This window comes from Rattus norvegicus, chromosome 2, assembly GCF_021556685.1.
Source record: "Rattus norvegicus strain SHRSP/BbbUtx chromosome 2, alternate assembly SHRSP_T2T, whole genome shotgun sequence".
NCBI classification, from domain to species: Eukaryota; Metazoa; Chordata; class Mammalia; order Rodentia; family Muridae; genus Rattus; species Rattus norvegicus.
This window is the reverse complement of record NC_141535.1, coordinates 90,838,736-90,866,604: the sequence shown is the minus strand read 5'-3', so window position 1 is coordinate 90,866,604 and position 27,869 is coordinate 90,838,736.

Here is a 27,869-nt window from a genome sequence, read left to right as displayed (position 1 = left end):
ACTCAAGCTATTAATAGCAATGACTACATGAAATTCTTTGGCAAATGGATGGAACTAGAAAATATCATCCTGAGTGAGATAACCCAGTCACAAAAGAACATACATGGTATGTACTCACTGATAAATGGATAGCAGCCCAATCCTTGGAATACCCAAGAAGCAATTCATAGATTATATGAATCTCAAGATCAAGGAAGACCCAAATGTAGGTGATTCAGCACTTCTTGAAGGTGGAACAAATACTCATGGGATATAATACAGCAACAAAGAGTGGAACCGGGAAGGAAGTTAAGTCATGCAGAGTGTGCCCAGCCTGGGGATCTATCCTATATACCACCACTAAACCCAGTCACTATTATTATTGCTGATGCCAAGAAATGCTTGCTGACGGGAGTCTGATACGGATGAGGTTGTTTGCAGGTACCCATCAGACTGAACTTGGGAACCCAAATCGAAGAGTTGGAGAAGAACGGAAAGAGCTGAAGGGGCTTGTAACCCCATAGGAAGAACAATATCAATCAAGTAGACACCCCAGAGCTCTTGGGTACAAACCACCAACAAATGAATACAAATGTAGGGACCCATGGCTTCAGCCGCATATATGTATCAGAGTATGGCATTGTTTGGAATCAATAAGAAGATTGCCCTTGGTCCTGTGAAGGCTTATTTCCCCAGTGTACGGGAATGCCAGGGTGTTCTGGTGGTAGTGGGTGAGTGGAAGTGAGAGCATCTTAATGGAAGCAGGGGAAAGGGATATGGGAGATCAAGAATAGTATAAAAATGAATGTAAATTCATAAAATATACAATTATTAATAAAATAATAAATAAAAAACCAAAAACTGATTGCATTTTCTCAAGGATGTTTACCATTTTATGTAAATTTTACTCATACCTAAAGGATGCTTTTACCTGAGACATTATTCATTGTTCATAAGTTTCAGTGAGCATAGTACAAACCCAGTTAGATGCAAAAGAAAACACCCAACTTAACATAATTTTGCAAAGAATGAGCTTAAGTAAAACTCTGTCAGCCCCTGACATTTGCATGCTTTGTAATTCCACAAGGCTGTGTCCTTCCTGCAAATGGCCTTTTGAAATTCTCAGGCTGGGCAGTTATTGATGACAGCTTGAGGCTTCTATTTTCCCAGCTCAGCTAAATAATTGCACACTGAACTGGCAGTTTTAATGTGTGTGTGTGTGTGAGTGTGTGTGTGTGTGTGTGTGTGTGTGTAATGAATATATTTCAGGTCTTTGTTTTGCAACATTTTTAGCATAATCATTGTTTAATTCTTTACAAAATAATATGTTTTGAATACCAAACTAGTAAGATACTTGGTACTGAGATATGAAATTTTTGCAGAAAATTTAGCACAGTAAAGAAACAAATAAAAATTATACACCGGTAGCTATAAAAGCGAGAGAAATATTTAATGACAATAGGGTATTATTTTATAGAGCTGAAGATTATTGATTTTAGGAAAAATATTAATATTCAACTCAGGGAAGTATCCAGCTTTACAGAGTAAGACTATAGTATGTGGAGAAGAGCCCAGAAGATGAAAAAGAAATTCTACATTTGAACATCGTAAATAAATATATCATATTAGAAATGGACACTGCCTAAAAGTAGAGAAAGGTAAAAGCATGTGTAATGCTGTGGATAGGGTTTAGAGGTAGCACATATTCTCATCTTCCTCTCCACACCAAGCAACCTAGAAGATGACTCATGAAAGAGAAAAGGTAATATCCACTTTGCTTTTCCATATGATATTTTCAACTGAAATCATCCTACATGTTTGTTACTTACTTATTTAATTTAAAAATAAACATTATGTTTGACATTTCTTTTCTAATTTTAATGGATATCTTTATTGTATTTCAAATTTATCCCCTTCCTCGGTTTCCCATCCATAAATACCCTATCCCATCCTCCTCCCTGATTTTCTTCGAAGGTGTTCCCCCTCACCAACTAGCCACCCCTTCTTACCTCTCATCCCTGACATTTCCCTACACAAAGGAGTCCAACCTTGGCAGGATCAAGGGCTTCTCCTCCTATTGGTGCCCAACAAGGCCATCCTCTGCTACATATGCAGCTGGAGCCATTGGTCTGTCCATCTGTATACTTTGGCTAGTGGTTTAGTCCCTGGGAGCTCTGGTTGGTGGAATTGTTGTTCTTATGAATTTGCAAGCCCCTTCAGCTCCTTCATTCCTTTCTCTAATTCCTCCAATGGGGACCTTGTTCTCAGTACAATGGTTGGCTGCTAGCATTCACCTCAGTATTTGTCATGTGCTGGCAGAGAAGCTCAGAAGACAGCTATATCAGGCTCCAGTCAGCATGCACTTCTTGGCATCAACAATATTGTCTGGATTTGGTGATTGTATGTATATGGGCTGGATCCCCAGGTCCGGCAGGCTATGAATGGCCATTTCTTCAGTCTATGCTCCAAACTTTGTCTCCATATCTCCTACTATGAATACTTTTCTTCCCCCTTTTAAGAAGGACTAAGGCATCCACACTTTGCTCGTCCTTCCTCTTGAGTTTCATGTGGTCTGTGGATTGTATCTTGGGTAATCTGAGTTTGGAGCTAATATCCACTTATCAGTGAGTGTATACTCTGTGTTGTTTTTTTGATTGCATTATCTCACTCAGGATGATATTTTCTAGTTCCATCTATGTGCCTAAGAATTTCATGAAGTCATTGTTTTTGATAGATGAGTAGTACTCCATTGTGTAAATATACCACATTTTCTATATCCATTCCTCTGTTGAAGGGCATCTGGGTTCTTTCCTCCTTCTGGCTATTTTAAATAAGGCTGCTATGAACATAGTGGAGCATGTGTCCATTGGTTATATGTTGGGGCATCTTTTTGGTATCTGCCCAGGAGTGGTATAGATGTGTCCTCAGGTAGTTCAGTGTCCAATTTTCTAAGGAACATCAAGATTGATTTCCAAAGTGGTTGTACACAAGCTAGCAATCCCACTGACAAAATAGAAACAGAAGGAACACTATCCAATTCCATCTTTTTCCATATCCTTGCCAGAATCGGTTGTCACCTGAGTTTTTGATGTTAGCCATTCTGACTGGTGTGAGGTGGAATCTCAGGGATGTTTTGATTTACATTTCCCAGTTGAATAAGGCTGTTGAACATTTTTTAAGTGCTTCTCAGCCATTCAATAGCCCTTAAATGAGAATTCTTTATTTAGATCTGTATGACATTTTTTAAAAGAACTATTTGACTCTCTGGAGACTAAGTTCTTGAGATTTTTATGTATATTGTATATTATTCCTCTATCAGTTATAAGATTGGTAAAGATATATTCCCAATTTGTTGGTTGTCATTTTTGTCCCATTGACAGTGTCCTTTGCCATACAGAAGTTTTGCAATTTTATGAGGCACCATTTGTCGATTTTTGATCTTAGAAGATAAGTTATTGGTGTTCTCTTGAGGAGATTTTCCCCAGTGTCCATGTGTTTGAGGCTCTTCCCCACTTTTTCTTCTATTACTTTGAGTGGATCCTTTTTATGTGGAGGTCCTTGATCCACTTGGACTTGAGCTTTGTACAGCACAATAAGAATGGATTGATTCCATTCTTCTACGTGCTGACCTCCAGTTAAACCGGCACCATTTGTCAAAGATCAAATGACCATAGGTGTGTCTGTTTATTTCTGGGTCTTTAATTCTATTCCATTGATCTACTTGCCAATACCATACAGTTTTTTTTTAATCACTGTTGCTCTGCAATACTGCTTGAGATCAGGAATGGTGATTATCCCATGAGTTTCATTGTTCTATGAAGAATTGAGTTGGAATTTTGATGTGGATTTCATTGAACTTTAGCTGGCGTATGACAAAATGGATATTTTTATTATGTTAATTATGCCAATCCATGAGCATGAGAGATCTTTCCATCTATTGAGATCTTCAATTACTTTTTTCAGAGACTTGAAGTTCTTGTCATACATGGAGTTATTTTATGTTATTTGTGACTATTAGGAAGGGTGTCATTTCACTAACTTCTTTCTCAGTCTATTTATCCTTTGAGTAGAGGAAGGCTATGGATATGTTTGAGTTAAATTTATATACAGTCACTTTGCTGAAGTTTTTTATCAGCTGTAGGCATTGTCTGGTGGAACTTTTGGGGACACTTAAGTATACTATTCTATCATCTGAAAAAAGTGATATTTTGAAATCTTCCTTCCCAGTTTGTATCCCTTTAACCACCTTTTGTTATCTGATGACTCTGGCTAAGACTTTAAGTACTAAAGTTAATAAGTAGGCAAAGAGTGAGCAGCCTTTTCTTGTCCCTGATTTCAGTGGGTTTGCTTTGCGTTTCTCTCCATTTAGTTTGATGTTGGCTACTCGTTTACTGTATATTGCTTTTATTATGTTTAAGTATGGGCCTTGAATTCTTGATCTTTACAAGACTTTTAATATGAGGGGTTGTTGAATTCTATCAAATGCTTTGTTAGCATTTAATAAAACAATCATGTGTGGCTTTTTACCTTGAGTTTGTTTATATAGTGGATTAACTTGATGAATATCCATATATTGAACCGTCCCTGCATCTCTGAGATGAAGTCCACTTGATCTGGTTGGATGATCGAATTGATGTGTTCTTGGATTCAGTTTGTGAGAATTTTGTTGAGTACATTTGCATTGATATTCCTAAGGTAAATTGCTCTGAAGTTCTCTTTCTTTGCTGGGTCTTTGTATGGTATAGCTATAAGCATGATTGTGGCTTCTAGTTCTATTTTGTGGAATAGTTTGGACAGTATTGGTATTAAGTCTTGTATGAAGGTCTGATCGAATTCTGCACTAAACCCATCTTGTCCTAGGCTTTTTCTTTTGCTTGGGAGACTTTTAATAACTGTTTTGACTTCTTTAGGAGTTATGGAACTGTTTAGATGGTTTATCTGATCCTGTTTTAACTTTGATACTGGTATCTGTATAGAAAATTGTCCATTTCCTCCAGATTTTCCAGTTTTGTTGAATATAGGTTTTGTAGTAGGATTTTATGATTATTTTTTAATTTCTTCAGATTCTGTGGTTGTATCTCCCTTTTCATTTCTGGTTTTGTTAATTTGGATAATGGCTCTGCATCCTCTGATTATTCTGGCTAAGTGTTTATCTATCTTTTTTATTTTTCTCAAAGAAACAGCTCCCAGTTTTGATGATTCTTTGTATAGTTCTTTTTGTTTCTACATGGTTGATTTCAGCTCTGAGTTTGATTATTTCTTGTCATGAACTCTTCTTGGGTGTATTTGCTTCTTTTTCTTCTAGAGCTTATAGGTGTGCTGTCAAGCAACTAGTGTAAGCTCTCCCCAGTTTATTTTTGCGGCATTTCCGAGCTACTAGTTTTCCTCTTAGCCCAGCTTTCATTGTGTCCCATAAGTTTGGGTATGTTGTGCCTTCATTTTCATTACATTCTAAAATGTCTTTAATTTCTTTCCTTATTTCTTCCTTGACCAAGTTATCAGTTATCTTTGAGTAGAGCATTGATCAACTTCTATGTGCATTTGGGTTTTCTGTTGCTTTGATACTATTGAACACCAGCATTAGTTCAGGGTGATCTAATAGAATGCATGGGATTATTTCAATCTTCCTATGTCTGTTGAGTTTTGTGACCAATTATATGGTCAATTTTGGAGAAATTCCATGAGGTATTGAGAAAAATGCATATTCTTTTGTTTTAGGAGCTATAGAGACACCAACCTACCCACCAAATTCCAACCCTAAATTTATTCTGTCTACAAAAAGTGCAGGCATGGGGGGATGAAGCAGAGACTAAAGGAATGGCCATCCCAAATCAGGGCAGCTTGAGACCCATCCTCTGGGCAAGTACCAATCCCTGACAATATTACTGATATCCTGTTAAGCTTGCAGACAGGGGTCTAGCATGGCTGTCCTCTTAAAGGTTTGACCCACAAACTGACTCAGACAGAGGCATACACCTATACCAAGCAATGAATGAAACTTGGAGACTCTTATGGAAGAATAGGAGGAAGAATTGCAGGCCCTGAAGAGAATGTGAACTTCGTAAGAAAACCAAAAGAGTCAACTAATCTAGTCTCTAGGGACTCTCAGAGACTGAACCACCAACCAAAGAACATAAAGAGACTAGACACAGTCCTCCCCTCACATATGAAGCAAATGTGCAGCTTGTTCTTCATGTGGTCCCTAAAGTGTAGCGGGGTCTCTCCCAAAAACTGTTGCCTATATGTGGGATATGGTTTTCTAGCTGGGCTGCCTTTTCTGGCTTCAGTGGGAGAGGATGCATCTAGCCTTCCAGGCTGGAGTAGTATCCAAGGGTGTCCCCATTCACTCAGAAGAGAAGATGGAAGGAAGGATTGTGGGAGGGATGACAGGGTGGGGGCAGTAAGCAGGATGTAGTAAAAATAAATAAAAATTTATAGTCATTAAAAAATGACCTTGCACTGCTCAGCAGGGGATAGGGGTTCAATTTCCAGCACCAGCATCTTTATATCCAGGCAGCAGCACCTTCCCATTTCCAAAGTATCCAACAGTTTCCTCTGGCATCCACAGTGTTTATATCCAGGTGTGCATTTACATACAAAAACACAAACAAATGCATGTAAAATTTTAAATAATAAATAAGTATTGGATAAACTAAATTTAAAAATGCACTTTAATGCATGAGTTACAGTCTTAGCATCCTACATTCCCTGTCAGGTTTTTACTTAAATTAGAAATAATGTTGAACCTTTCTCTTATAGATTTTCATGTAAAACACCTTCAGACTTTTTTTTTCTATTTCTCTCCATGTGCCATTCTATCTTCCTTTTTCAGTCCTCAATCAAAGCTGTATTAATCCTTATGATCCTGCTCCCTGTCTCCAGTCCACAGCTTTTTAATCCAATCTGCATGGCTGCAGGCTGTGTGCTTATGACTCCTTATTTTATTTCAAAATGCATGAGTCATGTGTCAGAGAAGTAAGTGCTTATAAGATTAATTAACCTCTCTCAGAAATTGACCAACTTTAAGGCCAAAGATTGTTTTCCCAAATGTTAAATATTGTGTGGGCTATCAAAGATCCTGACATTAAGTCACCATCATGATACAAGGAAAATTCTTAATCCTAATGAGGACCAGTCCTCTCTGTTCATTACACAGAACCCGTTTGAGCCCGCAAGGGAAGATTGGCACAGGTCGAGTAATATAAAACTACTGCTAAACTATGAAACATTGCACAGCATCTACAAGGCCCAGACTTAATGTGATTGGAAGGGGAAAAAAACTCTGTATATTCAAATTTGAAAACACCTAGCATAATCACTTATCCAAATAATACTAAGTTGTATATCAACTTCATCAAAAGAAAAGGGAAGAAAGAAAGAAGGGACAACTTTAGCATGGGTGAACTGGTTTGCTAATTTGATTGAACTTTTGTCAGAATTGGAGGTCTAATTTAAAAAGCAAATTATTACTGCATGATGTTCTCACATTAATGTTTCACTGTGCCTTAGAAATTTCCTTCAATAATTCAACCCACAACAGTATTTCCTGCACTGAATTCTTAAGTTTTAGAATGTCTGTGGTATATTTTTAGTATCAGATACCGATCCATTTACAGTTTTGGAAATCACAAAATTATTTATGTTTTATACACCATGCATGAATTGGAAGGTACATTTTCTTTATATGGAAAAAAATGGACAGAAATAGAAGTCCTTCTTGCCTAAGAATTAAAGAATAGAGGAATTCTATGACACCCAAGCAGCAGCTGAAGTAATTGGCACTAAGTGGAGATGGGGGAGTTTTTGACTATGTCTCAACCTTCCAAACATAAGACATGTATTATCTTGCTTACATTTGGAGTGTTTGAGGAGATCCTTATAATTCTTCTTGCAATAGTGAAAACTATAACGTCCACATCTCTGAAACTAACACGACGTAATTTAGGTGAAAACAGTATTATATATTGAATATTGTTAGTACCTGAAAATATTGCCTGAAAAAAATGTACATATGGTTGGAATTGTTTACATTCTAAAAACCGAATCTGTGAATCTGACAAGTTTAAATATGTCTTACTTAAAAAAACAAATGATTTCTCCATTGTATGCATTTGTATCACAAAATCATGTGACAATTCTTCAGAATTATAATATGATTATGTTTACTTAATTCAGTCTTTGCCTAACATAACCACATGAAAAGGCATGTTTTATTTTCAGCATAAGCAAAATGGATTCAGTGACTTCCTGAGGAAATAATTTTCAGTTATCTTTTTCTCTCTCTTCTGTTTTTCTCATATTCCCAGTTTTTTTCATTGTGTTATTTTCCTTTACCAAATTGAAAGGAATGTATTTTGCAGTGAAAGAGAAATGATATTATAGTCATAATAAAATAATATGAAAACAAAAAAAACATTTCATAACCAAAATGAAATAATTATTGAGTGTTTAAGAAATTTCTTACAATATAAACTGTTTTTTAGAAATTACAAAATGAATTAGCACAATATTTGTCAGTTTTCAAGAAGAAACTTTGTTTCTGTCAAAACTAGTCCATTCATATGGGAACACAGTAAATACCTATCTCATTAAATTATTTTTATTGATCATTAACACAATAATGTATTGAAGATACAATAAATATAATTGTTTCTGATTTTGTTGCAAAATTAAGAATAAAATGTATACCTCTATTAGTTATAATAAACATTTGGTAATTTGCTTAACATTTTAACCGGAACATACAGTTGAGATGGTAAACACAAAGAGTAACATGTGAATGCACTGAGTGATGTTTGTTACAGATATTTGTTAAACACACAATTGAATAATTCCTTTAAAGATATTCAGAGATTGGAATTTATTACTTAGGTTATTAGAAGAAATTTATTTACATCTTTACCCTAGGCATAGTTTTTTGTGGTGAAATATAAATGAATATTAATGTCAATTAGAATTACTAGTTTTCTTTAAGAATGACATTAAGTCCTAAATGATATTTCTTAGCATTTTAATAAAGTACTTATTTGGAAGACATTATTTATGCATTTTTGTGAGCATCTTTAAACTATCAAAGATGTTGTCTAACTGAAGAAGGAAATTGAAGAAGACCTCAGAAGATGGAAAGATCTCCCATGCTCATATATTGGCAGGATTAATATAGTAAAAATGGCCATTTTACCAAAAGCAATCTACAGATTCAATGCAATCCCCATCAAAATACCAATCCAATTCTTCAAAGAGTTAGACAGAACAATTTGCAAATTCATCTGGAATAACAAAAAACCCAGGATAGCTAAAGCTATCCTCAACAATAAAAGGACTTCAGGGGGAATCACTATCCCTGAACTCAAGCAGTATTACAGAGCAATAGTGATAAAAACTGCATGGTATTGGTACAGAGACAGACAGATAGACCAATGGAATAGAATTGAAGACCCAGAAATGAACCCACACACCTATGGTCACTTGATTTTTGACAAAGGAGCCAAAAGCATCCAATGGAAAAAAGATAGCATTTTCAGCAAATGGTGCTGGTTCAACTGGAGGTCAACATGTAGAAGAATGCAGATCGATCCATGCTTATCACCCTGTACAAAGCTTAAGTCCAAGTGGATCAAGGACCTCCACATCAAACCAGACACACTCAAACTAATAGAAGAAAAACTAGGGAAGCATCTGGAACACATGGGCACTGGAAAAAATTTCCTAAACAAAACACCAATGGCTTACGCTCTAAGATCAAGAATCGACAAACGGGATCTCATAAAACTGCAAAGCTTCTGTAAGGCAAAGGACACTGTGGTTAGGACAAAACGGCAACCAACAGATTGGGAAAAGATCTTTACCAATCCTACAACAGATAGAGGCCTTATATCCAAAATATACAAAGAACTCAAGAAGTTAGACCGCAGGGAAACAAATAACCCTATTAAAAATGGGGTTCAGAGCTAAACAAAGAATTCACAGCTGAGGAATGCCAAATGGCTGAGAAACACCTAAAGAAATGTTCAACATCATTAGTCATAAGGGAAATGCAAATCAAAACAACCCTGAGATTTCACCTCACACCAGTGAGAATGGCTATGATCAAAAACTCAGGGGACAGCAGATGCTGGCGAGGATGTGGAGAAAGAGGAACACTCCTCCATTGTTGGTGGGATTGCAAACTGGTACAACCATTCTGGAAATCAGTCTGGAGGTTCCTCAGAAAATTGGACATTGAACTACCTGAGGATCCAGCTATACCTCTCTTGGGCATATACCCAAAAGATGCCCCAACATATAAAAAAGACACGTGCTCCACTATGTTCATTGCAGCCTTATTTATAATAGCCAGAAGCTGGAAAGAACCCAGATGCCCTTCAACAGAGGAATGGATACAGAAAATGTGGTACATCTACACAATGGAATATTACTCAGCTATCAAAAACAACGACTTTATGAAATTCGTAGGCAAATGGTTGGAACTGGAAAACATCATCCTGAGTGAGCTAACCCAATCACAGAAAGACACACATGGTATGCACTCATTGATAAGTGGACATTAGCCCAAATTCTTGAATTACCCTAGATACCTAGAACAAATGAAACTCAAGATGGATGATCAAAATGTGAATGCTTCACTCCTTCTTTAAAAGGGGAACAAGAATACCCTTGGCAGGGAAGAGAGAGGCAAAGATTAAAACAGAGACTGAAGGAACACCCATTCAGAGCCTGCCCCACATTTGGCCCATACATATACAGCCACCCAATTAGACAAGATGGATGAAGCAAAGAAGTGCAGACCGACAGGAGCCGGATGTAGATCGCTCCTGAGAGACACAGCCAGAATACAGCAAATACAGAGGCGAATGCCAGCAGCAAACCACTGAACTGAGAATAGGACCCCCGTTGAAGGAATCAGAGAAAGAACTGGAAGAGCTTGAAGGGGCTCGAGACCCCATATGTACAACAATGCTAAGCAACCAGAACTTCCAGGGACTAAGCCACTACCTAAAGACTATACATGGACTGACCTTGGACTCTGACCTCATAGGTAGCAATGAATATGCTAGTAAGAGCACCAGTGGAAGGAGAAGCCCTGGGTCCTGCTAAAACTGAACCTCCAGTGAACTAGACTGGTGGGGGGAGGGCGGCAATGGTGGGAGGGTTGGGAGGGGAACATCCATAAGGAAGGGGAAGTGGGAGGGGGATGTTTGCCCGGATACCGGGAAAGGGAATAACACCCGAAATGTATATAAGAAATACTCAAGTTAATAAAAAAAAGATGTTGTCTAAAAAATAGCATATCCAATTTTAAAGGACATGTACCTGCTCTTTCACTAGAAAGAGAAACTTTGAATATAATTATATCAATAAACTCTCATCATACACCACAAATTTTCATTTGTTTCACTTGAGAGATGCTACAAGATCACTGCAATATATAAACTACCAAATATATAGTAGATATTATTGTCTCTTTCCTTCATAATCTTACTCCATGATAGACAAATATTATATGCAGTGGAATATTTTATTTGTATTCATTAATTGATTTAATTTATTTTGTTGACATCTTGTTCAGAGCTACCCTTCCTCCTCTCCTCTAATATCTCCCTCTCCCCTCTACTCCCTCATAGTCACTTTCCTTTCTCCTTGGAGAAGAGCACTCCCATGGATATGAACCTGCCTCCATTTATCAATTTGCAGTAGGACTAGGTGAACTTTTTTATTGAGGCTAGCCAAGGTAGTCCAGGTAGGAGAAAATGATCCAAAGGTAAGTAACAGAGGCAGAGAAAGCCCCTGATACTGTTGTTAGGAGTCTCACATGAAGAACAAGCTGTATACATCCATTAAATAAATATAGGTCCATTCCATGCATGTTCTTTGGTTGATGGTTTACTCTGCAAGCTTTAATGGATGCTGGTACTTTGATTCTGCAGGTTTTCTTGTGCTATCATTGACTGCTCTTTCTCCTTCAATCCTTCCTTCCCTGTCTTACATAAGATTCCAAATCTTGCCTAGTGATTGGCTGTTCATCTTTACATTTATTTCCATCTAATGATGGATGATCCCTCTCAGATGACAATTATATTAGGCTTCTGTCTACAAGTATAGCAGAATATCATCAATAGTGTTAGGAGTGGGTTTTCTCTTACAGCATGAGTCCCAGGACTGTCTAGAAATTGGTTGGTCCTTGTAGAGGAATTTTAATGCAGCAGCATGGTTATTGTGGTAGGTATCACATCCAAAGACCAAGATCTATGTGAGCGAGCTGGAATGCATACATTCCACATACCTATGACCACAATACATACACACACTTAGTACATACTTTAAAGGTAAAATTAGTTTGCAGAAGAAACAGCCATTTTTTTTAAGTGACATCTAATTGAGAGGCAGACTAAGTGATGAATCAAAGAAAAATTTGACAGAGTAAGTTGAAAATAAGATCCTCCCAACACTCAAAAGAAGAGTACAGAAAAGAGAAATTATTTAAGAGCGGCACAGGGACAGAGAGTCAGTTATTTGAGAATCAGTGAAGTTAAGTATAGTCTAATGTCATTGAGTCCATTCATGAGTTTGTTCATTGAGTTCCATTCAGTCAGTCAGTTCAGTTGAGTCCTGTCAGTTCAGTTCAAATGCAAGTTGCAGCCACGAGGACCGTATTGCTGCAGTAAATTATTAAAAAGTTGTGGGTTGTATTGGTTCCCACGTATAACGCTCTGCACATTCTCTTTGGGGCTCCAGACAGTTCCCTTGGTGGGTTGCTACCACACCAGACATACACACCGCAATTCTGTGTCAGGCTACTGTGTCCCACCACCAGATATTCTAACTCAATTAAGTCACTACATGAAAGAACATACCACACAGTAACCTCTGTTCCAATTAATAAGATATGATTTGCCCATCTAGAAAGCACAAAATGCTGTATACACTCATCATTTAAAAACATAAATAACAATTGGTATCTATGAGTAGAAAAGAATCTTAGCATCTGCCGCCATGATCTCGCAGCTCCTCTTCCTCAGTCTGATCCTCTCTCCTCTGTCTCCCTCCCTTCTAAAACCCCTGTTCCCAACTCCCTTCCTTCTCATCCAGTAACAGACCTCGTTTTATATTGTCTGCCTTCACCTGCATAATGACACCTATCTACATGGTGCTGAAGAGTAGAACAGATTGTTGAAGTTAGGCTGAGACTGAGCATAACAATTCTATGGGAAGCCAAGAGAATTCAGACTGAACCAGTCAGCTTGGAGAGGTAGTTGAGACAGAATTGCTGAGGTGAACTAGACAAAGAGAGTCTATAAAGAACCAGAATGTCCTAGTTTAGCAGACAGAAGCGAGAAGCTGATGCCTTCAAGGTCATTTGTGAAGATTAAGTTGGATGCTAGAAGGTTTCAGATCTAGGCTTTGAGATAGTTAATTAGAAACATTATGAACTCAACCCAAGTCATGTATTAATAGTTTGGCATAGATTTCATACCTGTAGTGGCATTTACTTTTATATGCCTGTTCCTGGATTTCTACTGTATAACTTGTAGGCAGGAAAAATTGTTGGTTAAAGATTTTGTGGCTCAGTTTGTGTTCCCATCCTTCCACTGGAAATTTCACCTGGATAGAGGTAGCCATTTCAGGTTCCATATCCCCTATTGCTAAGAGTCTTAGTAACAGTTACCCTCAGAGATTCCTGGGCTTTTCCATTGTCCTAGGTTTCTTGCTCATATGAGAAATGATCCCTTTGCTGATTCCAGTTCTCTGTCCTAGTTCTCTCTAACTCTGTTTCCTCCTTCCATTCATTCTCAGTGTCTATTTTATTTCCTCTTTGCAGTAAGATTCAAACAGCCTCCCTTGGGCTCCCTCCTTCTTATTTAGCTTTTTGTGTCTCTGGATTGTATCACAATTATTCTGTAATTCATGGCTAATATTCTCTTATAAGTGAATAGCATAGTTGTCTTTCTGGATCTGGGTTACATCACTCAGGATGATATTTTCAAGTTCTATCTATTTGCATACAATTTTCATGATGTCATTGTTTTTAGTAGCAAAGCGATACTCCATTGTATAAATGTATGTTTTCTGTCTATTCTTCAGTTGAGGAACATTTATGTTCTTTCCAGTTTCTGACTATTATTAATAAATCTTCTGTGAACAAAATTTAGCAACTGTCCTTGTGATAGGATGGAGTATTGAGAGAAACCAGACAATTGTATCATATACCATGAAGCAGGAGTTACTTGTCACGAGCTGCCTGACACAAGTGCCAGGAAACAGACTCTAACAATAGGAGAAAATTCTCTTAACTACTGAGGTATAGATTCATAGCCTACAATTTTTAAATGAACATATTCACTTTTAATTGTTTAACAGCATGGGAGAAAAGAAAGAAAAACATGGTATTTACTTCCTTGATTTCAAAGAAAAATTATACTATAGTTGATTACTTCATAATTAGATACAAATATTTGACATGTTATGTTATAGATTTTATAATATATTTTGATATAATTTATCAAACATTAAACTGTTTTATAAAATGAACTCATATAAAATTTTAATGATAGATCTCTAAATGAACAAATGATAAAAGCAAAATAACTTCTTATAAAATTATGCAAAATAAATATAAATGTCAAATAAATGATAATCTTAATTATAAAAAGAATCATATTTCATTTAAAGACATTTACAAATACTAATGAAAACAGAATCATAAAGGCTTCAAATTGCATTTAATTTCTGTTACATTTAAATAATTTAACATGATTTAATTATAAGAAATTTTAATAATCTTCCTTAATTAAAAACTATTATTACTACAGGAAATAATTCATTTTATGGTTTTTAAGTAATTTCCTTGCTAAATTATATAAGACAACATAAAGTAAAGCCATTATGGTACAACATCCCAATATCCCAAACTGTGTGAGGCAGAAGTACATGATTAAGATCTCAGATTTGGCCTTGTTATATAGTATGAGCATATTCTCACCCAAATGGGCCTAGTCAGGAAATTATTAGGAACACATAAGTAAACAGGAATAAAAGTCAAGACCCCAATATTAATACTTACTGTAACTACATTTTACTAACAAATATTTCCTTTAAAAATATTTCAAAAATCTGGATTTGGATTTTTTTATCTAATAATTTCTAAATTTCAATGTTAACCCACCATTACTATGTATTATTCACACTTATGTCTTGATGACTTCAGGCCTCACATTTGAGAGCTGAACTGTAGAGAAGCAAATGTTTCCACAGGAGGAATCTGAGGCTAGTGCTAAGTAGATATCCCTGTTGGAGTTTGTAAGGGTGTATACATAATGTCATTGGGGAGGCTTGACATTCAACTTATGAAGACAGAAATTTAAAATTGACTAGAAATCCATTGAGGTCACTGGGTTCAGATTGTGAATGTCAGAAGAGCCTCATATCGTCAGTCATTTCTGGGAATTATAATATACAATGTTGATGATATCATTTCTGTTGTATCTTCTCTTACATATTTTTGACCTTCTGTGGAGACACTGTTTAGAAACTGAAACTTGGGGCTACTTTTGTCTCTATTGTGCATTGTTCACTCCAGAGGAAAACACATATCCTATAATACCCATGATCTCCATATGTGGTAATGCCATGAGAATACCTAGCCAGAAAGTTTCATGCTCTACATGGAAAGATAAATGCTGTTGTAAAATTCAACTGGAAATTTTGCTGTGATTGGATTTCCTGCTATAGATACACCATCAAAAACTTTACTATGGATTATTTAATAACTTAATTTTCACACTGTGATTTCTTGACAAAGATATTATTGATCTGTAGAAATGTTTCTAATTGTTTCCTTTGAAAAGAATGAATGGCATTTATGGAATAATGCTTTTTAGGCACAAGAGACTGATATATGAAAATTCTAAATTTGTCCCTTCCTAATTATAATATTACAAGTAAGCTCGCAGAAGCCTAGTGTCACTCCTACAAAACTGGAGGACTATGTTTTTTGTTCAGTGGCTTTTATATATGGGGTAGAGTCCACTTACATGATTTCACACATTTAATATACAATCCCACATAATTCCTGGCATAAATTTAAAAGCTTTGATTTAAGCAATAGGTTTTATTTTACTCTCAATATATTTTTATTTTTCTATAAAATAAAAACAAACATTTACCACTTAAACCTTAATCCATTCATAAGTCACCATGCATGAATGATATATTATAATACAGTTTTTTAGTGAAATATTTTCATATTTCTAGTATTTCCCCACCCCAACTCTAATGTATCTACAAATTATCTTTGGATTAGAATTGAAGCCATAACATAAACAGAGCCATACATGGGATGAAAGGACATATAACACATATAACTTTTTAAACTTGTAAGCTTTCTTTTAAAAAATCATGAAAAGCAAAATTCAACATTGTCTGATAGCATTAGTCAGTAAGAGTAGGTTTTCTGGTAAATAAACAATTCAGAAAGGCTTCAAGAAGACTATTTTCACATCCAAACCACATAAGTGGTCAAGAAGACTGAAATAAAATTTGGAAGAGTATTATTATAAGTATTTAAAACATATGAATCTTATCTTGAAAGGAAAAAAACACAGAACATAAAATGTTAAGCTTTTCTTTTTAAAAATGCCAGTGGAAATTATGTGTCTATAGACCATACAGACAAAAAGGGTTTAATGTGAATGGTAGGAGAGATGAAGAATTCAAATAATAAATTGATTTGGCTTAACTTTCTATGCTCATTTTCTGAAGTATTCTCTTTATGTACTATCAAGACTTCATTTGATAGTAACAGACTTGTTGAGTGTTTCAGTCCTAGTGATCAACAAGACTTGCAAAAGTTTGCAGTGATGGAAATCACATAGCTAGAAATATTACTTTTATGCACTTTCCGTTGAGAAACTACTAGGAAGAAGCATTTTTATGACAAGAAATTATATCCTTCCTGTGTAGTGGGAAAAGAAAACAATAATAATTAGAAATACAACTGTGAACATTTGAGAAAATCAAGGTTCTCTGAGACCAGGCCTCTGGGATTTAAGTTCAATATTCTTTAAATTATAATTTATTAACCCAGAAAGTGTTTATTGAGCAGCTGATTTTGCTGGCCAATAACTGTGCTAGGAATGTCTAAAGCAAAACAAAGCTGACTTAACCTCTGTCTTCACAGAGCTGACAATCTTGTTGAGCACTAAGACTGAAACTCTCAACAAATCTGCTATCAAATGAAGTCTTGATAATCCATAAAGAGAATGCTTCAGAAAATAAGCATAGAAAGTTGCATATATAAAATTATCACAAAACTTCTATGTAATGTTTACTTAAATGGAAAGTGTTAAGTGAAAAGTTCGTATTGTAATATGTTGTGTATGGTGGCTAATGGTTGCAATTCCACTATTTAAATGGCTGAGGCAGAATGGCTGAGGCAGAATGGTTATAATGAACCTCAAGCTAGTCTTGTTACAGGGTCATTCCTTATCACAGGAGACAAAAAATCATTACAACAAAATAAGAGATCAGTTAAAGCACTTGTTTCTGAGGACTAAGACTCCAGATAATTTGCCAGCTCAATAGCAAGGAAACCATCTGAGATGAAGGTTAAGTATGAAATACTGTCATGGAAATCACTGTAAGAGCATAAAAAAATAGACCATACAAATTTATTTACAGTCATGTAATGATAACATGAGAATGATACTTTATAGAAGCAAAAAGAACAGAAATTACTAAGTCTAAGAGAGTTCCAAATTATATTGGAAACTTTGTGTAGAATGTGAAAAAAGCATAGTTAGAAACTTATGAGACAATTCTTAACTGTTAATGCACATGAACAAATTATTATACAAATGCAAATACAATGATAAAAGTAAAATACATAAAACAAGGGTCAGAAATGCCCTTCAACATAGGAATGGATACAGAAAATGTGGTACATCTACACAATGGAATACTACCCAACTATCAAAAACAATGACAAATGGATGGAACTGGAGAATATCATCCTGTGAGGTAACACAATCACAGAAAAACACACATGATAAGTGTCTATTAGCCCAAATGCTTGAATTACCCTACATGCACAGAACACATGAAACTCAAGAAGGATGACCAAAATGCTTCACTCCTTCTTTAAAAGGGTAACAAGAATACCCTTGGGAGGGAATAAGGAGGCAAAGTTTAGCACAGAGGCAGAAGGAACACCCATTCAGATGGCCCCACATGTGGCCCATACATATACAGCCACCAAACTAGATAAGATGGGTGAAGCAAAGAAGTGCAGGCTGACAGGAACCGGATGTAGATCTCTCCTGAGAGACACAGCCAGAATACAGCAAATACATAGGCGAATGCCAGCAGCAAGCCACTGAACTGAGAACGGGACCCCCGTTGAAGGAATCAGAGAAAGGACTGGAAGAGCTTGAAGGGACCTGAGACCCGATATGAGCAACAATGCCAATCAACCAGAGCTTCCAGGGACTAAGCCACTACCCAAAGACTATACATGGACTAACCCTGGGCTCCAACTGCATAGGTAGCAATGAATAGCCTAGTAAGAGCACCAGTGGAAGGGGAAGCCCTTGTTCCTGCCAAGACTGAACCCCCAGTGAACGTGATTGTTGGGGGGAGGGTGGTAATGGGTGGAGGATGGGGAGGTAAACACCCATATAGAAGGGTAGGCGGAGGGGTAGGGGGATGTTGGCCTGGGAAAGGGAATAACATCAAAACGTAAATAAGAAATACCCAAGTTAATAAAGATGGAGAAAAAAAAAAACCTCATGACTTTTAGGAACAGTATTGGAATCTTAAACTGATTAAATTGCTAAAGAATATTTTTTAAAAAATGAGGAAATGACACAATGTGTAACATTATTTGCCATAAAGCCCAGATACCTGAATTCTAAGTCCCAGACCTACGTAGTGGAAGAAAAGAACTTTCTCAAATTGCCTTCTGGACTGTGAATGTAATGAGCCATGAACATGTATGACTTGAAATTTATGGTAGTCTAATTTTAATGGAGTTCTCCAAATTAGTTTGTCCGAGAGGGTCTGGGAACTTGCCCCCAGTTAATTCTGATTGATAAATGAAGATGCCAATGGTTAATAGCTGGAAAGAAGAGGAGGAGGTGGGATTTAGCTGTCCCAGGCTTAAGAAGGTGAGGAAGGAGGAAGAGGCAGATCTGCTGTTTTCATGAGAATTTGAAGAGAGGAGAGACTCAGATGCCACCAAAAGAAGAGAAGCAAAGACTCTACCCTGGCTCTGGCACAAGAAAGCATGGTACAGAGGGCTGCTCAATTAGGTCCAGAGAGGCCAAGGAAGAAAATAGAAAATAGAAACTAGTAATTCAGAATTATCGGCAGGAGCTAGATTATAGCAGCACAGAGGCTAGGAGAAAAATTCTAGCAACATGGAGACTAGGCAGGTGTCCATCTATTGTGTTGCTTAAGGAATATTAAATATAAAGGTTGTGTGTGTATCATCTACTTGTGAACATAAGCCATTGAGGCAGGTAACAACCCAATATTGAAATTATTAAAAATTAATATTACAACCCCTCATTTGAATGCACCAAACAGAACAGTTAATAAATGATAATTTAAAAGAAAAGCGAAGGAGCTCGTGGGCAGCACCCCGCGAGCAAACATGAGCCTCGGAACCACAGGTAAGACCAACTTTTCTGCTGCAAGAGACCTGCCTGGTGAACTTGGGACACACAGAGGCAGAATTCCTCTAGGACCAGGCACTTCCTGTATTTACCTGGACTCCCACACTCGCGGATCCCGAACCCGCAGCAGCTCTCTGCTCCCAAACCCCGTAAGAGAGAGACCTCAACACCTGGTCAGGTGGGCAGTCCTGAGGCTGCAAAGCGGAAGAGACCACCAACACTGCCCACCCCTGCCCACATCCCTGGCCCAAGAGGAAACTGTATATGTCCTCTGGGTTCCCATGGAGGAGGGCCCAGGAAAAGGAGGACCGCTGTGCCTGAGACACCGCCGGAACCTGAAGGAACAGACCAGATAAACAGTTCTAAGCACCCAAATCCCGTGGGAGGGAGAGCTAAACCTTCAGAGAGGCAGACACGCCTGGGAAACAAGAAGAGACTGCACTCTGCACACATCTCTGATGCCAGAGGAAAACACCAAACGCCATCTGGAACCCTGGTGCACTGAAGCTCCCAGAAAGAGCGGCTCAGATCTTCCTGGTTGCTGCCGCTGCAGAGAGCTCATGGGCAGCACCCCGCGAGCGAAATTGAGCCTCGGAACCACAGGTAAGAACAACTTTTGAGCTGCAAGTGACCTGCCTGGTGAACTCAAGACACAGGCCGACAGGAACAGCTGAAGACCTGTAGAGAGGAAAAACTACACACCCGAAAGCAGAACACTCTGTCCCCATAACTGGCTGAAAGAAAACAGGAAAACAGGTCTACAGCACTCCTGACACACAGGCTTATAGGACAGTCTAGCCACTGTCAGAAATAGCAGAATAAAGTAACACTAGGGATAATCTGATGGCGAGAGGCAAGCGCAGGAACCCAAGCAACAGAAACCAAGACTACATGGCACCATCGGAGTCCAATTCTCCCATCAAAACAAACATGGAATATCCAAACACACCAGAAAAGCAAGATCTAGTTTCAAAATCATATTTGATCATGATGCTGGAGGACTTCAAGAAAGACATGAAGAACTCCCTTAGAGAAACACAGGAAAACATTAATAAACAAGTAGAAGCCTACCGAGAGGAATCGCAAAAATGCCTGAAAGAATTCCAGGAAAACATAAATAAACAAGTAGAAGACCATAGAGAGGAGACGCAAAAATCTCTGAAAGAATTCCAGGAAAACACAATCAAACAGTTGAAGGAATTAAAAATGGAAATAGAAGCAATCAAGAAAGAACACATGGACACAACCCTGGATATAGAAAACCAAAAGAAGAGACAAGGAGCTGTAGATACAAGCTTCACCAACAGAATACAAGAGATGGAAGAGAGAATCTCAGGAGCAGAAGATTCCATAGAAATCATTGACTCAACTGTCAAAGATAATGTAAAGTGGAAAAAACTACTGGTCCAAAACATACAGGAAATCCAGGACTCAATGAGAAGATCAAACCTAAGGATAATAGGTATAAAAGAGAGTGAAGAATCCCAGCTCAAAGGACCAGTAAATATCTTCAACAAAATCATAGAAGAAAACTTCCCTAACCGAAAAAAAGAGATACCCATAGACATACAAGAAGCCTACAGAACTCCAAATAGATTGGTCCAGAAAAGAAACACCTCCTGTCACATAATAGTCAAAACACCAAACGCACAAAATAAAGAAAGAATATTAAATGCAGTAAGGGAAAAAGGTCAAGTAACATATAAAGGCAGATCTATCAGAATCACACCAGACTTTTCGCCAGAAACTATGAAGGCCAGAAGATCCTGGACTGATGTCTTACAGACCCTAAGAGAACACAAATGCAAGCCCAGATTACTGTACCCTGCAAAACTCTCAATTAACATAGATGGGGAAACCAAGATATTCCATGACAAAACCAAATTTACACAATATCTTTCTACAAATCCAGCACTACAAAGGATACTAAATGGTAAAGCCCAACATAAGGAGGCAAGCTATACCCTAGAAGAAGCAAGAAACTAATCGTCTTGGCAACAAAACAAAGAGAAGAAAAGCACACAAACATAACCTCACATCCAAATATGAATATACCAGGAAGCAATAATCACTATTCCTTAATATCTCTCAAAATCAATGGCCTCAACTCCCCAATAAAAGACATAGATTAACAAACTGGATACGCAACAAGGACCCTGCATTCTGCTGCCTACAGGAAACACATCTCAGAGACAAAGACAGACACTACCTCAGAATGAAAGGCTGGAAAACAACTTTCCAAGCAAATGGTCGGAAGAAGCAAGCTATAGTAGTCATTCTAATATCAAATAAAATCCATTTTCAACTAAAAGTCATCAAAAAAGATAAGGAAGGACACTTCATATTCATCAAAGGAAAAATCCACCAAGATGAACTCTCAATCCTAAATATCTATGCTCCAAATACAAGGGAACCTACATACATAAAAGAAACCTTACTAAAGCTCAAAATACACATTGCACCTCACACAATAATAGTGGGAGATTTCAACACCCCACTCTGATCAATGGACAGATCATGGAAACAGAAATTAAACAGAGATGTTGACAGACTAAGAGAAGTCATGAGCCAAATGGACTTAACAGATATTTATAGAACATTCTATCCTAAAGCAAAAGGATATACCTTCTTCTCAGCTCCTCATGGTACTTTCTCCAAAACTGACCATATAATTGGTCAAAAAACGGGCCTCAACAGATACAAAAAGATAGAAATAGTCCTATGCGTGCTATCGGACCACCACGGCTTAAAACTGGACTTCAATAAAAATAAGGGAAGAATACACACATATACGTTGGAATTGAACAATGCTCTACTCAATGATAACCTGGTCAAGTAAGAAATAAAGAAAGAAATGAAAGACTTTTTAGAATTTAATGAAAATGAAGGTACAACATACCCAAACATATGGGACACAATGAAAGCTGTGCTAAGAGGAAAACTCATAGAGCTGAGTGCCTGCAGAAAGAAACAGGAAAGAGCATATGTCAGCAGCTTGACAGCACACCTAATAGCTCTAGAACAAAAAGAAGCAAATACACCCAGGAGGAGTAGAAGGCAGGAAATAATCAAACTCAGAGCTGAAATCAACCAAGTAGAACCAAAAAGGACCATAGAGAGAATCAACAGAACCAAAAGTTGGTTCTTTGAGAAAATCAACAAGATAGATAAACCCTTAGCCAGACTAACGAGAGGACACAGAGAGTGTGTCCAAATTAACAAAATCAGAAATGAAAAGGGAGACAAAACTACAAATTCAGAGGAAATTAAAAAAATCATCAGATCTTACTATAAAAGCCTATTTTCAACAAAACTTGAAAATCTACAGGAAATGGACACTTTCCTAGACAGATACCAGGTACTGAAGTTAAATCAGGAACAGATAAACCATTTAAACAACCCCATAACTCCTAAGGAAATAGAAGCAGTCACTAAAGGTCTCCCAACCAAGAAGGGCCCAGGTCCAGACGGGTTTACAGCAGAATTCTATCAGACCTTCATAGAAGACCTCATACCAATATTATCCAAACTATTCCACAAAATTGAAACAGATGGAGCACTACCGAATTCCTTCTATGAAGCCACAATTACTCTTATTCCTAAACGACACAAAGACCCAACAAAGAAAGAGAACTTTAGACCAATTTCCCTTATGAATATCGACGCAAAAATACTCAATAAAATTCTGGCGAACCAAATACAAGAGCACATCAAAACAATCATCCACCATGATCAAGTAGGCTTCATCCCAGGCATGCAGGGATGGTTTAATATACAGAAAACCATCAACGTGATCCATTATATAAACAAACTGAAAGAACAAAACCACATGATCATTTCATTAGATGCTGAGAAAGCATTTGACAAAATTCAACACCCCTTCATGATAAAAGTCCTGGAAACAATAGGAATTCAAGGTCCATACCTAAACATAGTAAAAGCCATATACAGCAAACCAGTTGCTGACATTAAACTAAATGGAGAGAAACTTGAAGCAATTTCACTAAAATCAGGGACTAGAAAAGGCTGCCCACTATCTCCCTACTTATTCCATATAGTTCTTGAAGTTCTAGCCAGAGCAATCAGACAACAAAAGGAGGTCAAGTGGATACAGATCGGAAAAGAAGAGGTCAAAATATCACTATTTGCAGATGATATGATAGTATATTTAAGTGATCCCAAAAGTTCCACCAGAGAACTACTAAAGCTGATAAACAACTTCAGCAAAGTGGCTGGATATAAAATTAACTCAAATAAATCAGCAGCCTTCCTCTACAAAAATGAGAAACAAGCCGAGAAAGAAATTAGGGAAACGACACCCTTCATAATAGACCCAAATAATATAAAGTACCTCGGTGTGACTTTAACTAAGCAAGTAAAAGATTTGTACAATAAGAACTTCAAGACACTGAAGAAAGAAATTGAAGAAGAGCTCAGAAGATGGAAAGATCTCCCATGCTCATAGATTGGCAGGATTAATATAGTAAAAATGGCCATTTTACCAAAAGCAATCTACAGATTCAATGCAATCCCCATCAAAATACCAATCCAATTCTTCAAAGAGTTAGACAGAACAATTTGCAAATTCATCTGGAATAAAAAAAAACCCAGGATAGCTAAAACTATCCTCAACAATAAAAGGACTTCAGGGGGAATCACTATCCCTGAACTCCAGCAGTATTACAGAGCAATAGTGATAAAAAACTGCATGGTATTGGTACAGAGACAGACAGATAGACCAATGGAATAGAATTGAAGACCCAGAAATGAACCCACACCTATGGGCACTTGATTTTTGGCAAAGGAGACAAAACCATCCAATGGAAAAAAGATAGCATTTCCAACAAATGGTGCTGGATCAACTGGAGGTCAACATGTAGAAGAATGCAGATCGATCCATGCTTATCACCCTGTACAAAGCTTAAGTCCAAGTGGATCAAGGACCTCCACATCAAACCAGACACACTCAAACTAATAGAAGAAAAACTAGGGAAGCGTCTAGAATACATGGGCACTGGAAAAAATTTCCTGAACAAAGCAACAATGGCTTATGCTCTAAGATCAAGAATCGACAAATGGGATCTCATAAAACTGCAAAGCCTCTGTAAGGCAAAGGACACTGTGGTTAGGATAAAACGGCAACCAACAGATTGGGAAAAGATCTTTACCAATCCTACAACAGATAGAGGCCTTATATCCAAAATATACAAAGAACTCAAGAAGTTAGACCGCAGGGAGACAAATAACCCTATTAAAAAATGCGGTTGAGTGCTAAACAAAGAATTCACAGCTGAGGAATGCCGAAGAGCTGAGAAACACCTAAAGAAATGTTCAACATCTTTAGTCATAAGGGAAATGCAAATCAAAACAACCCTGAGATTTCACCTCACACCAGTGAGAATGGCTAAGATCAAAAACTCAGGTGACAGCAGATGCTGGCGAGGATTTGGAGAAAGAGGAACACTCTTCCATTGTTGCTGGGGTTGCAGACTGGTACAACCATTCTGCAAATAAGTCTGGAGGTTCCTCAGAAAATTGGACATTGAACTGCCTGAGGATCCAGCTATACCTCTCTTGGGCATATACCCAAAAAATGACCCAACATATAAAAAAGACACATGCTCCACTATGTTCATCGCAGCCTTATTTATAATAGCCAGAAGCTGGAAAGAACCCAGATGCCCTTCAACAGAGGGATGGGTACAGAAATGTGGTACATCTACACAATGGAATATTACTCAGCTATCAAAAACAATGACTTTATGAAATTCGTAGGCAAATGGTTGGAACTGGAAAATATCATCCTGAGTGAGCTAGCCCAATCACAGAAAGACATACATGGTATGCACTCATTGATAAGTGGCTATTAGCCCAATTACTTGAATTACCCTAGATGCCAAGAAAAAATGAAACTCAAGATGGATGATGAAAATGTGAATGCTTCACTCCTTCTTTAAAAGGGGAACAAGAATACCCTTGGCAGATAAGAGAGAGGCAAAGATTAAAACAGAGACTGAAGGAACACCCATTCATAGCCTGCCCCACATGTGGCCCATACATATACAGCCACCCAATTAGACAAGATGGATGAAGCAAAGAAGTGCAGACCGACAGGAGCCGGATGTAGATCGCTCCTGAGAGACACAGCCAGAATACAGCAAATACAGAGTCGAAGGCCAGCAGCAAACCACTGAACTGAGAATAGGACCCCCGTTGAAGGAATCAGAGAAAGAACTGGAAGAGCTTGAAGGGGCTCGAGACCCCTAATGTACAACAATGCCAAGCAACCAGAGCTTCCAGGGACTAAGCCACTACCTAAAGACTATACATGGACTGACCCTGGACTCTGACCTCATAGGTAGCAATGAATATCCTAGTAAGAGCACCAGTGGAAGGGGAAGCCCTGGGTCCTGCTAAGACTGAACCCAAGTGAACTAGACTGTTGGGGGGAGAGCGACAATGGGCGGAGGGTTGGGAGGGGAACACCCATAATGAAGGGGAGGGGGCAGGGGGTTGTTTGCCCTGAAATCGGGAAAGGGAATAACACTCGAAATGTATATAAGAAATACTCAAGTTAATAAAAAAAAAGAAAAAAAAAGAAAAAAAAAAGAAAAGCGAAAAGTTACACACTAAGTAGACAATGTAAAGTAGCTATCTACAGAAAGTAAAGCTCAGAATAAGTGAAGCATGTTTGATGAAAAATTAAAATATGGTTATAAGGTGCTTTAGGATGAGATGACAATTGCTTCAAGCCTAACAACCTAAGTTTGATCCCTTGGATCCACATGAAAGAATGAGAAAGACGAGGATTCCTAGGAGTTATCGTTGAACTTATATCCATACTATGTAATGCACACACACACTCACATGCACACACACACACACACACACACACACACACACACACACACACATGCATGCACTTGCATGAAAGGATGGAAAGAGAGGCAGAGACAGAGACAGAAAGGTAGAGACAAAGAAACATGGAGTAAGGAGTAATAAAAGTATATATATAGATAATAGATATATATATTCAGAACCTATATAGTGACTAGTTTTGTTGTTTGAGAAGATAGTGTATGAGAAAATGCTTTCATAAGATTTGCCTATAGGCAAGTCTATAGTGAATTTTCTTTATTGATTATTGATGTGAAAATCCTAGGCATTGTGTGTGGTACCATCTCTGGGCAGGTGGTGCTGGATGCTATAAGAAATCAGTTTGAGCAAGCTATGAAGGAGCAAGCCATTGAAAAATGCTCAATCATAACCTTTAAGTAATTTCCTGTTTCCAACTTTATTCCTTGATTTCTTGTCCTGACATTCTTTGGTAGTAGGATGTGACCTGAAATAGTAAAGTATGCTAAACATGTTTCTCTAAAAGTTATCTTTGGCCATGATGTTTTATTGTAGTAATTGAAGCCCCAAGACAGCTATTGTATTTTACAAGGGGGACTCTAAAAGTATAATTTAAATATTTTAGATTTTGTCAAGGTTTCATAATTAGTGAAGAGGGGTGGAAATAGAAAGCAGACTGACAGTGTTTGAAGAGAGCAGAGTAGAAAAGAGGATAAGTGAGGTAAACAGGGTGGAAAATCCTGAAGGATGGGAGAAAGTAGGAGTTTGAGTGTCCCATACAACATTCTCATTTGGTAGCAACTTATTAACATATAAATTAATTATATCATGGCATTTTATAAGAAGAAATGGCAATTGTAAATTGAATACACCTAATAGTATAAGACTAAAGTATAATGCGGGCATTCATAAAACGTTATAATACATTTAAAACAGAATTTTAAAACTTTTCATAGTAAAAATGACAGACTGAGTTAATATAAATCAATAAAAAGACAGTTTTAACAATGCTATTAAACAGAACTCTAATTCATTTACACAGTGTCCTACTTAATATGACAAAGCAGGTATTCTCATCTACTTTTTTCAAGAATACATATGGTAGGGCATAAAAATCTCTCAAGTCTTAAAAATATTAACAAAATGAAAACTGTTTTTTCACTATTAGAGAAATAATACGGATCTCAAAAATCATTGTTTTAAAGAACACCTTCAAACCTCTATCCTATCCCAATTCCAAAGTGTTAGCTTGCAGTAGTAAAAAACATGTTTTAGGGGCTGGGGATTTAGCTCAGTGGTAGAGCGCTTACCTAGGAAGCGCAAGGCCCTGGGTTCGGTCCCCAGCTCCAAAAAAAAAAAAAAAAA